This window comes from Dipodomys spectabilis, unplaced genomic scaffold (assembly GCF_019054845.1).
Source record: "Dipodomys spectabilis isolate Male_0828 unplaced genomic scaffold, ASM1905484v1 ptg000435l, whole genome shotgun sequence".
Taxonomy (NCBI): domain Eukaryota; kingdom Metazoa; phylum Chordata; class Mammalia; order Rodentia; family Heteromyidae; genus Dipodomys; species Dipodomys spectabilis.
The window spans coordinates 39,085-52,595 of record NW_024871112.1 but is presented as its reverse complement, the minus strand read 5'-3'; the positions used below and the strand labels follow the sequence as shown (position 1 = coordinate 52,595).

The window sequence follows — 13,511 nt, the reverse complement described above, 5'->3', positions numbered from 1 at the left end:
TCTTCCAAGTGAATTGCCTGACTTTGATATCAAAATGTATTCAAGACTTGTTTGTATATATCTATAATGATTTCTGCAGAGTTTGTGATTTTTTAAAATCAGAAATAAGTTTAACTTACCTGTTGAAATGAGTAGTAAAGAAACTAAAGATATTTCTGGTACTTGTCTGAAAAAGTTTATTTTAAAATAGTCTGTATTCTGTTTGTATAATGTCCAAAATCTATTTCATTCTCTCCAAATATAATACTTTGAATTCTACATTGATTTATAATATATAGGTTCATTAATAAATGTGTCCTTTCAGATTGCATTCCATATAGAAACAGTTTAAGATTCCGTTTTTCCTAGGTCCTTATAGTATTTTATTTCTTTGGGATAAAATGACAATGTTATCTAATTTCAAATGTTTTGTAAAGGTTATGCTATGTAAAGGCCTTTCTAAGATGAAGAGTTAATACACTGAAGACAAACTTTTAATTCTATGAACTAAATGTATTCTTTCACTTGTATCTTTGTAATCAACTTTTTAATAACTGTTTTTCATTTCTTGAATCCGAAGAATACTTCACAAATTTCCATATCATCCTTGTGGAAGTGCCATGTAATTCTCTGTATTGTTGCAATTTGGGTAGATGTGCTGATGAAGCATGTAGTATCTTGTAAATTTAAGTAGTTAATGATGCAATCTTAATATAGGCATATATCTTTCGTTGCCTATTTGTAAAAAGGAAACCTTATTGTTCCTAGCAATGCTATTGATCTTATTTCCCTAAAATTCTGTGTAGAGTGGGGAAAAAATGTATATTGTTTAATCGATTGCTCACATTTCAACCTTTTTTGTCAATGACTATTTTAAGTCTTTTTCATTTTAAACCTGATCATACTTTGAAGCCTTTATAGCTAGGTCCAAAGGTGATGGCTTTTTCAAGTACTTATTTGTCCAACTGAGTTAGATTTGTGGAGCTAAGGGATTCAAAGTAAGCTTTGCTCAAGAGCTACTTCTAAACTTGTGCAGCTTAAAATGTCCCAAATGAGGTCTTACTGGCACAAATGTCTCCCTGACCCTTTCTCATTCTTCCATGTAGGAACAGACCAACCAGAGTATCTTACCCTGACAGCAAAGATTGTCTTACTGCAACAAAATTAATCTTAGTTACAAGGGATCATAGAGAGATGAACAGTTCAGACAGCACTGTTCAGACTAGAAGGCATTTTATCAAAATATAATTGTTTATTATATCTATCATTTCAAAAGTAGCTAAAGCCAGGAGGTGAAAAATCATTCATATGCATGATTACCTAAAGTCCTGGTCTGTCTACCTTCCAACCAGGCAGGAACTTACACTACAGCATTTACATCACCAAATATTTCCATAGCTGCAGGAGAAGTCCATATATTTCTCCTCGATTTTAGGCCTTAAATTGGTAATGTTTTTATCACATTGTTTCCTCTTGCCTCCAGTCTGTAAATCTACAAATGGTAAATCTTTAGGCCTAACCCTACCAAACACTGAGGTAGAGATAATGGAATAAAACTTTAAAACAGAGTTGCCTTTGATATCCTAACAAAAACAGAACAATGCAAAACATGTGCCTTTTTATTATATTACATATAGTTATATAATTTATACTTATATGTGCTGATTCTTTATTTTACACAGTGAAACTTACTAGAATCAGTTGATAATTTGAGAAATAAATTTATATTTATTTATTCCAATAAATACAATTGGAATATAAATAATTAGGTTTAGAGTATATATTAGAATATAAAAGTATCAATGCAATGTCTTCGGTATTAACTTGGGATACCTTCTAAATATTCTTGGTCATCTTAATTCACATGGTAAAAAAACAATGTTGTTTTCCTCTAATCTATAAGGGATTTTACACTGCTGCTCTGTTTATTGTTTAACTCTCTGGTCCCAAACTGTTTTCTCCATATTTTTGAATCATATTTTTGAACCCAAATTTTGCTGATGTTATTTCGAAAAAGTATTATTCTTTTGCAGGACCCAGGGTTCCTAGTATCCCAGGTCCCAGTTATCCACATCATCAGATAAGAAGGGCAAGACGTCTCACCTAGGCCCATGCAATATGCCATCAGAAAGTAATTGAAGACCCATCTCAAATTCTCATTTCCTATAATATTTCAGGTCCTCAATTCCTTGAGACATAGGAATTAGCAGTAAGCAATTGTGAAATGCAAGGCAACATAAAGATGAGATAAAAAAAAATCTGAGAGAAAGTACTGTAATTCAAATTTCCAATTTACAGATGACCAGCCCATATGAGTGAGCAAGATCACAAATTTCACAAGATTACTTTTAATACCTCTCTCCTAACGATTAATGAAATATTTCAGTCCAGCATATGTAGGCCAAAAAAATAGTTCCTGGAATGATAGATCCATAATTGGTCTACCAAGGCCAGAAAAATTTGACTTAGAGGTCAAATATAATTCAGAAAAAACATTAATTGAGAAGATCTTTAGTGCTTCAAAACACTGGTACTTCAGTAAAACTTGGTTCTGTAGTATAAAAATGTTGTCATTCTCAATCCAATGATAACCTACATTTAATCTCCTGAAAGTATACTCCTTTTCAAATAAACTTTTTAAAATCACATTTGCCAAAATAACATTTGACAAGTAGATGATACTTAATGACATTAAAAGTTTTTCAAGTGGAGGGAGCAATTTACAATAGAGTGGATTTATTTACCCAGCACTAATGTCAAATAGTTTCAACCATTCATTAAACTGTAGAAATAATACCACCCAACCTTTGTGTTGTTCAGTAGGTGCCTTGCAGAAATGTGTTAAATAGATCAGCCTCCCATGTTTCAAACCCAAACATTAGCTAATAAAGTAAATTTCATCACATAATGAGGTACATTTTAAAAAGTCACAAATAGTTGCCTTATCATATGTTGTTTTATGTTTTCCCTGTCTGTCTAACATAGTAAAAACTATGACTTGAAGTCTTGAATATGAGTACTCATCAGAGATGTGACAAACAAAAAATCTGTCTTCTATATCTATCATATTTCTCTTTGGTAGTAATTATTATTTTTCTTTTTTTCCAAAACATATAGGTAGCAGAAAATACTATCCCACGTAAAATAAAATAATCACAAACCATTGTACAAAGGCATTTATAAAAATTGGTAGTTAGGAATACATTCTAAGCCATTTTTAAACTTTCTTGTTGACTAAAGATTCACGTCTCCAGACTTGCGAATTTTTATTGCAGATGAATGAATTATGGAAATAGAAGTTGACATAAGTTGAAGTATTTGCAGGATTGAAACTCCATGGAATGTGTATAAACCTTTAAAAATATTAACAGACATTTTAAGAGAATGACTATCTGGAAGATGAAACCAGAGAAGAATAATAGTAAAGACATAGAATGAATGAAAAATGGAACAAGGGACAAGTACAGCTAGAATACTCAATGTACACATGTGATAAAGGAAGTAGTAAATCGGAAATAAATCTTGGAGAAGGGGTTGGTTCAGAATGATAGAAGGAGTAACTCTGATCCAGGAGCATTGGACAATTAGATGGACATATTTAATTGTAACATACTTGCACAAGCTTTTGAAATGCAGCTTAAAAACACAACAAAAAAAAACAAAATCACACAAAAATTACAACCAAACAGCAATCTCAACGAGTTTGAATATAACCTCTCAAAATTTTAAGCAGTTAATGAAGGCAGTCTTGGGAAAGCAAAAAAAAACTGTTCAAAGAGGGCAGTACGGGGTAGGGGAGAATTTTGAACAGATTTAAATAGATTGTCTAAGGTTATAAATCACCTACATCTGCTGCAAATATTTTCTTCTTCGAGTTCTCTTTGTCTGAACTGGATCCTCCAGTCCTGAACCGCACTTGATAGCTTGTGAAGATAGAATGATAGAAACAAGATCAAGAACCCATTACTCCACTGGAGAAAAAATAATCCTCTGTTTTCTCGCATATCTCTTCATTACTATATTTTCATAATTTTAAGTCAAGTGATTTTGAATTATATCTTTCCTTCTTTTTTCTGGCAAAGTAATTGGTCAAAGTAATTCACTAAATATTATCTGCCATTTTTTTCTATCAATCTGTTTACTTGTCCAAGCGAGTACATTAAACTTCCCCCTTGCATTTGGTTGCCACGAAAACCCAACATCTATGATAATGAGGACAAATTCTAATGTAAAACTTTGTCTCCAAAAAACCAGTCCAAGAAGCTGTGATCACAAATATTTAGGATTCTTTTTTCTTTTACCTTGAAATTCTTCTTGTGTCTAAAGTGCCCACAAAAATAAATACTCCACCACTTTTTGCTTCAATCACTTCTAACCTCAAAGATGTATTTTGCTAACAATATGCTTAGAGGAAACAAAAAAAATACTCCACTTTTATCTTCTCTCTTAATATTCTACTTAGATACCATATCAGGAACAGTGAAGTTATTCTTTGGAAAATTATTACAATAGATTATTTTTTGTCTTCATTTTGCATTTGCTCAACAAGTTGTTGAGCAAATAGAGAAGAATAGAGTTAAATCACCCATTTCTTGGATGACAGTGTCTGTTACAAAGGACAATGCTTCTATGTCCTACTTCTATGTCCTCTTCTTAGCTCTTGCATGATTTCCAATTAATCACAGATTATTGGCTTCAAGTCTAGTGAAGCTGAAGGACTATAAGGCCTCCCCCACTGCTACATCTTCATGGTTTCTCTTTTAAAACTCTTTTATTTGGATGTGGAATTTATTTCCATGTCTTCGTTCAATCTATTCCACATTATAGTGAGGCAAATACGCTCTGTAAAATCACTTTAGGTAGCAAAAATATTATGACAATCTATATCAAAAAGTTTTGGCTTCTTTCCACTGCTTAGGCCAATACACTGAGCTACGGCTTCTAAGACCACGTTTTCTTACCTTTTCAATTTGCTCAATTCTTTTCTGATCCCAAAACTTTTTGCCGAATGTAATAAGAGAAGTCCTCACTATCTCATGTTAATAAGGATATTATGTTTTTGTGAGATACTTAGAAATATGAAATCATTGGTTTGAAGTATCCAATCAGATTTTTTTCTCTTTTTCAGTATTTCACATGCAAAGGCATTTTGGAAAATATTACAAACAGAAAAATGTATACCCAATACCTTCTTTTATTGTGGAGGGCACTTTCTCCCTAAATATTTGGACCCAAATTATCTTTTTCAGAGAATTACTGTTTGATAATTAACGGTCAATGCACAAATTTTGATATCTTATTTTTTAAAGAAGTTTGAATTTAAATTACACTACAACATTGTTTCACATAGTAAGAGTATATTTCCTGGGTAAGGACAATTCTCAAGGAAACCTACAGGATTGATAGCAAGGTTTCTGAGGTTTGTTTGTTTAATGTAAAAATGAGCCATCTTTACCCACATTGCTCCCTCTCAGTTAAGTCTCCATGGATTTCTTTGCATGAAAGCCTTTTTTCCCAGGCAATTTTAAATTTTCTTCATAGGCTATGTTGTTAAAAACTTTGAACAATTAAAATTTACCTGCCATAATTTTAAAACTCTTTTGAAATTCCTTTATCAGTATCGCGAATTCACCAACGCTAATTCCAACTTTACCATCAATAACAGTTAAAATGTTGTTTTCATGACATAGTGTCCATGAAACTATTATTTTCCAGTGGCTTTGTTATGCATATATATGTCCATGTAAGCTGATGCTGAGCAAAATGAACTCCAAGATATGGAAACAGATTTTTATTTACAATTGTTGTTTTTAATGTACTATGTAACTTCTATTTTCTTTGACCAAGGACAAATCAATTTAATAGCAATACTCACAAAATAATATGTTGGAAATGTACATTACAACTTGTGAGGAGTATTGGGGTGAAAGAAATTTATGAGAAAAATGAGAGAGGGGGGTAACAAGTTTGAAAAGACATGTATTCAGTACCTTACAATTACTGTAACCACACTGTACTAATCACTTTGCTAATAAAAAATTTAAAAAATAAGCTGCATGAAATAAATATCATGTATTAGTATAATAAATACTATTCTTTATGTAGTAACTTTTTAAAAATCAATACTAGCTGGCATCTAATTTGAATTAATTATCCCTTTTTAATCAGAGGATCATCAACTTGAATGTTATCCAACTTGACAATATTTTCACAATATACTTGCCTATATTTTCAAAAAAGAATAAATATAGTACTTTCTCATGCTAAAACCGAAAACAGATTAATTCTGGTGAAACCCGTAACTTTTAAAAGTAAATAAGTTGTTAAGAAGACAGGATATATGTGTTCTTCAAATTCCTATGACTAATAACTACTCATTTTCAAATTCTGAACATTCTATATCTGAGAGATTGAAAACAATACGTGTTTGCATGTTATATAATTCTGCAATAGATGCAGTTTCCAATGGGGTGATACAGATTGAGAAGTCGACAGAAAAATAGCCACATTCTGGTAGAGGATAAAACTATGAAACATCTGTAATAATTAATTCTTTAAGAGTAAGCAATTGTTTATCAAAGTAAGCTATTATTTCTATGACCATCAATCCCAAGATTTATCTCATAAAGTCATCCTAGCCCAACAGTTTCCAACTTGTATGGTGCACCTCAAAATTCCCTTAATTCACATCACAAATAGCTTATCTCTATTGTGAAATAATACTACACCTCTGTGTGATGCCCTCCTTGTTTTGGAAAGAACACCTCAATAAAGTGGGTTCCATAAATTTTACCCCCAGTGGTATTCTTGACATCAGAACACTTGTAAATATTATTTATATTTTATAATTTTTTAACTATCATAGATATTCAGGATGCTAAGATAGGAAGATTACAGTTGAAAGTCAACCCAGGCAGGAAGGTTCCTTAGATTCTTATCTCCTATAAACTTCTCAGAAAACGCCAGACACAGGTGGCACTGAGGTTGAAGTGGTAGGGCACAAGCCTTGAGCAAAAACAGGCTCAGAGACAGTGTCCAGGCCCAGAGTTCAAGCCCTAGGACAAACCAATAAAACAAAACAAAAATAAAAACAAACCTCAAAGCTAGCATTTTTCTCATTGTATAAAGAGGCACGTAATTAAGGAAATTGCTTCCTGTGTTACATATATGTAGAAGAAAGAATATGTCACACAATTATTCTCTTCATACCATGTTATACCAAAGATTCAAAAAATGCTATTTTTCTTAATTTATAAATTAATTTCATCCATTTGTTGGCAACTCTGTCTATATTATTCACATTATCATTTTATATATGAACTGATGGAATTATCTCTTAAATAACTTTTAATTATAACTCTTTTGAAAGAATCTTCTAGGCAAATAGAATGTTAGAATCATTTGTGAGTTTTTCAATTAAACACTCTACTTAAAAATAATTTTGTAGTATCATATAGAATATGAAATTACAAACAAAACCAAAATATTTATTTTAAATCTACGTTCTAATTTAGCAAAATCTACATAGTCTTACATTAGATGAACTTTGCTTTTTCTCCAGGGATACCCTTTTGTAATCCTTCATCATTTCTTTGGAATCCAAAAGAATGATGATTATTTACTTTTTCAAATTTTGGATGGGAATCATGAGCCATTTTGCATCTAGGAATGTTCTGTAAAGTAAAGAGCATTTAAAACACAACTGAATATTATATATGTGTTGCATTTCAATAGGAAACTTGACTTCTCAAACCATAATGACAAAATTAGCCCAAACTTCCAACTGTGTATTCCTTTCTTGACTGGTTTGCTTTATTAAGACAAAATTATACTACCTGGTCCAGAGAAGGTATCACTACATAATTCCAATCTCTAATCTGCTAGAATTCTAGGCTTGTATCACATTGCCCTGCCTAGTTGGTTGATTTATTTAATCTAGGTAGAGACTAGCAATTCTAAACTTCTCCAGTGATGTTATCCACCAAAGTGACTGCTCAGACTGTTTATCTACTATTTTCAAAGATTTTCTAACATTTCACACAGGATATGAACATTTTCAGATGCACCTGAATGGGTCTCTGATTCATTCCTCCATGGATCTGATCCCTTGAATTATGATTACTTGACTCTCTTACTATATCTCGTCCCTACCTATGTAATATTCTCAAACTTTTTGAAGAATTTCACTTAAGACTTTCTAATATAAAAAATTATCACTTGATTCTAGTCTTACTCAGGACATATTTTCTATTGTTTTCTAACTTTTCTACATATTCTGAGAGTTGTTTCATTTGTGTGTACACATATAAGTGCCTCTGTGTGTATGTGTATATTTGTATACATGTATGCAAAAGTGTCAAGCTCTTATTCATCAATCTTGCTCATCAATCTTGTTCATGACTGGTATTCCATCACCTGAGCCATTCTTCCAATTCAGCTTTTGGCTGCTTAATTATAGGTAGTGTCACAAAGATTGTTCTGCCCAGGCTGTATGCAAACTGATATTCCCAGACTCCTTTACATTCTTAGGTTTTATTTTTCTAGGAGTATCAACTTTTAAACTAAAACATTTTTGTGAATGTAAAGTCTAAGCTGTAGCCCAGATTTTTAACTCAAGAATTGATATAAAGATAGATGAACATACACATTACATATGCTGAGTGTACATTGTTAGAAATGTGATCTTAAGCTGGGTGGCAGTGAGATCTAAGGATTGAGGTTCAAAGCCAGACTGGGTAGGAATGTCCTGGAGACTACTTTCTCGAATTAACTACCAGAAAACTGGAAGTGACACTATGGCTCACGTGGTAGAATATTAGCCTTGAGCCAAATAGCAGAGGGACAGTGCCCAGGCCGAGTTCAAATGTCAAAACCACCACCAACAAAAAATATAAGTAAAGAAAAATAAATGTCAGCCACCAGTTCATTGCTAATATAATCCTTGCTCTCTCAAGATGGACATTTTTTTTTCCTAGTTAAATTCATGCTCTTATATCTGACCTTTATTGGGGAAGAATTATTCTTCCATTCTACTTTTAACAAATTTGTGTGATTAGCAAGCATTATTTAGAAAGGGAGTGGCCTCATACTTCATGGTCCACGTAGGAGTAATACTTTCTCTATATCACTCCCGTAAATCTACATACTGGACTTGGAATTATTGTTTCAATGTTGTCTTATTTGTAGAGTCTTCTATAGTGTATTGAACCCTTATACTTAAACACAAAACTTCTCTTTCTCCTATTATTGCTATTGTTTCTCTTACTGTTAACTCATGTGCACTTGGGAAATAATGCATAGCATCGACACTCACAAAAGAATGATTTGAGAACCTTCTTCCTATTTCAAATTTGCCTTAATTTACTGAGAACTTTAAAGTTTGAACTCAATGTACTCATGGATAATATATTTATAAGCAATATAAATTTCGTATTTTCTCTTTAGTAACTTTCTCTGAAACATGTGTTACCTTAGGTCCAAAGATATCCTTGTGTTATTTCAGTGAAGAAAGAAAACATTCATTATACCTCAAGCAGCACAATTGATTGTTACTTGAAGTAACTGTTACTGGATGTGGACACTGATCCCAGGAGAGGAATTGAAAATAGAGGAATGACAAAATTCAAGTTAACTTGTGCTTTCCTTTTTATTGTACAAGAAAAATATCCCAAGGCTTGAAGGAATCTCTGTCCCTGACTTGTTCGAGTGTGTTCTTTACTTATATGAAACTTTTCTGTGAACTTCTAGTTTAGAATATTACCAAAAGAAATAATATGCCATTTGAAGGCCAACAGAGAACAAAAGGAAATAACGTTGTTTTAAAAGTGTTCTACTGCAAAGAAACAAAGTCATGGAGGTTTTAAAGTGTATTATGGATGGATATTTGAACCCTGAGATGATTCGCTTGTTGCAGGAGTCAGTTATCAATTCCTTTAGTCTGGTCCTGATTTCTCCATAGCAATAAGGATTCCAAAAAAGCAGGATCCAGTGAGCATGATCAGCAAAAGGAGCTTCTTCTCAGACTAGTACTCCTTTAAGGAGGGTCCCAAAGAAATATGTGGAGTTTTTTGCTTGTTTGTTTACTTTGTGTTGGTTCTGGGGCTTGAAGCCAGAGGCTGAACCCTGTCCCTTAAAAATTGTCTTTCCTGTCCACCTGCCCCCAAAGCTAGTACTCTACTGCTCGAACCAAAACTTTTTGGTCCTAATTAGCGATAGAGTTTGGCAGAGTCTTCTGCCTGGGTTGGCTTTGAACTAAAATATTAAGAAAGCTAAGTGACATCAACTGCATCGACTTCTCTTTTGAAACAAGAAATATTAAATGAAGTTTATTATAAAGCTAATATTTGACAGTTTTTAAAAGAAGAAAATGTCCAGCAAAGAAGCCATAACCTCAATAACTCAGCAAAAGTAGGTTCACTGAATAATTTTGGAATTATTTTTTCTGCTTGGGAAGATTATTTACATTTTCGTTCCTTTTGGGAAAACTTAAAGTCATATTTTCACTTATTTTATTGGTCGTGGGGCTTGATCTCTGATCCTGGGCATTGTCCCTCAGCTCTTCAGGTCAAGTTGAGTACTTTACTACTTTAGCTACAACACCGCTTCTGGGTTTCTGGTGGTTAAATGAAGATAAGGATCTCTTGGTCTTCCCTAACCAGGCTTGCTTTTTTGAACCACAATCCTCTGGTCTCAATTTACTGAGTAGATAGGATTACAGGTGTGAACAACCAGGAGCCAGCTCATATTTGCATTTATGTGCACTGAATGACACTAGCCAAAGAATGGAAATTTGAATCAAATGATGACATTGAAGCTTTTCAGAAACATTGAGGTTGCAATAAATATGTCCTCCTTTTCCACGTTGTTACATTAATGACTCATGAGCCATCTGTATAGATGCATTTAGTATCAGGAAATGTTCATAGAGAAATATAGAAAGAGAGATTTTTAGAAAGCAAACGAGATCAGATATGAAAGAACAGCACAGAAGCAGATACATTTATCTCACAGAGATTAAGAACTAGCGTAAGAGACTTAGAATGCTAAAGGCAATGTGGAGTAAGCCTAGTTGATAACTAGGACTTCAATAACCAAAAATGGTTCTCTAGAAGAGTTTCTGGTATACCTTAGTTAATATCATTTATTCCTTGCATCTGAAGTTATTCCTCCTCTTCTGTTACAACTGTTACTTAGCCTCTACCTTTTTGGTGTCATGACTGACCAAAAAGTTTTCAAATCTCACTTAGACTACCCTTCTCTTTGTGATTAGCAGTGACCACACAAAATCTTAGAGTCTTTGAATTTCCAGAGTTAATCTTCACCTGACATCTAAGCACATTCCTGGCATTAATTGCTGTGACCTAATGAACAAAACATTTTTTTTCAACACAGTATCCTAATATAAGTAAAGTACATGACTTAGGGACTATTGTCAGGTGTCAGTATGGAAGGAGCAATTTTATATTCCAAGTATGGGTTCTAACCAAATGTATTTTGTTGTGTTTTGTTTTCTTTTTGCCAGCCCAGGGGCTTAAACTCAGGGCTAGGGAATTATTCCTGAGCTTTTTTTCTCTCTCTGAAGGCTAGCACTCTACCACTTGAGTCATAGCACCACTTTCAGTTTTTTTCTGTTTATGTGATATGAGGAACTGAACCCAGGGTTTTATGCATTCTAGGCAATCACTGTAACATGAAGCCACATTCCCAGAGCCCTAAATGACTTTCTTAAGTTGACATTATATTTTCATTTTGTAACTATGTATCATAATTTTGGCCAGGTGCTATAAAATGATGTAGAAACAATACAATACAATAAGTCCAGTAAGGCTGGATGGACAATGAATAACCCTTAAATTCTAGCCAGGGCACAGAGGGGCTTACCTCATGGAGCTGTTTCAACAGGCTGAATGAGACAGCTCCTGACCCACAGCCAACCTCCAGAAAGAGAGGGCCACTTTGGGTTCCAGCATTATGGGGACTCTGGGTCACTTCCTCCAGCACCCATTCAACCAATTCCTGTGAGAAAGAGAAAGAAAGAAAGTCAGAATTACACAAGTCGGGTGCTGGTGGCTCAGAACTCTAATCCTAACTACACAGGAGGCTGAGATATGAGAATCATGGTTCATAGACAGCCCAGGCAGGAACGATTATGAGACTCTTATCTCCAAAGATCTACCAGAAATCTGGAAGTGGCACTATGGGCTGAAGTGGTAGAGTGCTAGCCTTGAGCTGAGGAGCTCGGGAACAACAACCAGGCCTAGAGTTCAAGCACCACGACTGACAAGAAGTGGACTTCCCACCACAAGAAGTGGACTGAATGGAACCCATTGTCCTAGGGAACATGGTAGAGAAGTCAGGCCGAGGTCCTGTGAAGTTGAGGTCATAAGAAGGTCACCTGGCTTTTCTGTGCCTTGGTTTCCCCAGCTGAAAAACTCAACAGAGTGAAGGCTCCCCTCCTTTATGGGGATAGGGGAATGATGAAAGAGAGCCATTCTTTGTTTCATAATCCCACACTTGTTGTACGATTAGTAACAGGCCCCACCTGAGCCCTTTCCAGGTATCTTCCTGTCATATGCTCACAGAATTGCCAGCAGCCAAGAACTTTATCTGTATGCTGCTCCCTCTGTTCCTAGCCATGCTCCAGAGATCCCTCTGTATAAATGTTTCCTCACAACTCACCTGAGGAGACTGAGTTCCCATGGTTGAGGCCCTACATAGAGCTTCACCTGTGGTCAAGAATCGGCTGCTGTGGACTAAGAGTTTGGGTTAATAGATCTAAACTGATGACTGAGCATGGAGTTACATGTCTACCATCCCAACTACAGAGGACCAGGCCTGGTGGATCATACCTGTCACAGATACAAGGACCACTATCCAGCCAATCCTGAGCATATGTTGAGTCTCTACCTCAGAAATGCCCAAGACAGAAAGGTGGCCCCTCAGAGCCAGGGAGAGGAATTAAGCAGGGGCTCATGGTTACCCCAGAGTGGTGTCTGACCCAAGGTGGGGGTGTTGTTGGGGCAGCCACTGGGAGAAGCTGTTGGTGGCTGCTCCAGGTAGTGCGAGCAGCCTGGGTGGTGGCATTATGGACACATGGGCCCAGAGCAGAGGACCAAGGGCAGGGACCAGGTCAGGGCCTTAGGTTGGCTGGCAGCGCACCATTGCCAGAGTTTGAAACCCGGCACCTCAGGAAGGTAGGAAGGGGATTGGGGGGCCAGGGAGTGCATCAATTTCCTACTATACTCCAAAGTCACATTGAGTCTCTTGCTCAGCACTCAGTCAGCTCTAAGTTCCTCAACTGCTGGTAGTGGTGTAAACTAACAGAGGGAACCCTGGTGCTACTGGGCAGCATGGAATGTGGATGTGGTCACCATTCTTGTATCCCATTGGTCAGAAGGAAACATGAAAGAATGGAGATGTGGCCAGAATCCTGTGATGCAAGCAGCATGGGCAGAGTCAAGATGACAGCGGATCCCCTAGCACTTTTCCCATGGAACTCTGCACAATTCAGTTGGGGACAAGAGGGTGACCTG

General features: G+C 35.3%; 1 pseudogene; it reads right to left on the bottom strand.

Annotated features, from left to right (window-relative positions):
• Positions 1-549: 549 nt before the first annotated feature.
• On the bottom strand, positions 550-649 carry LOC122097783 (annotated as a pseudogene).
• Positions 650-13,511: the final 12,862 nt, after the last annotated feature.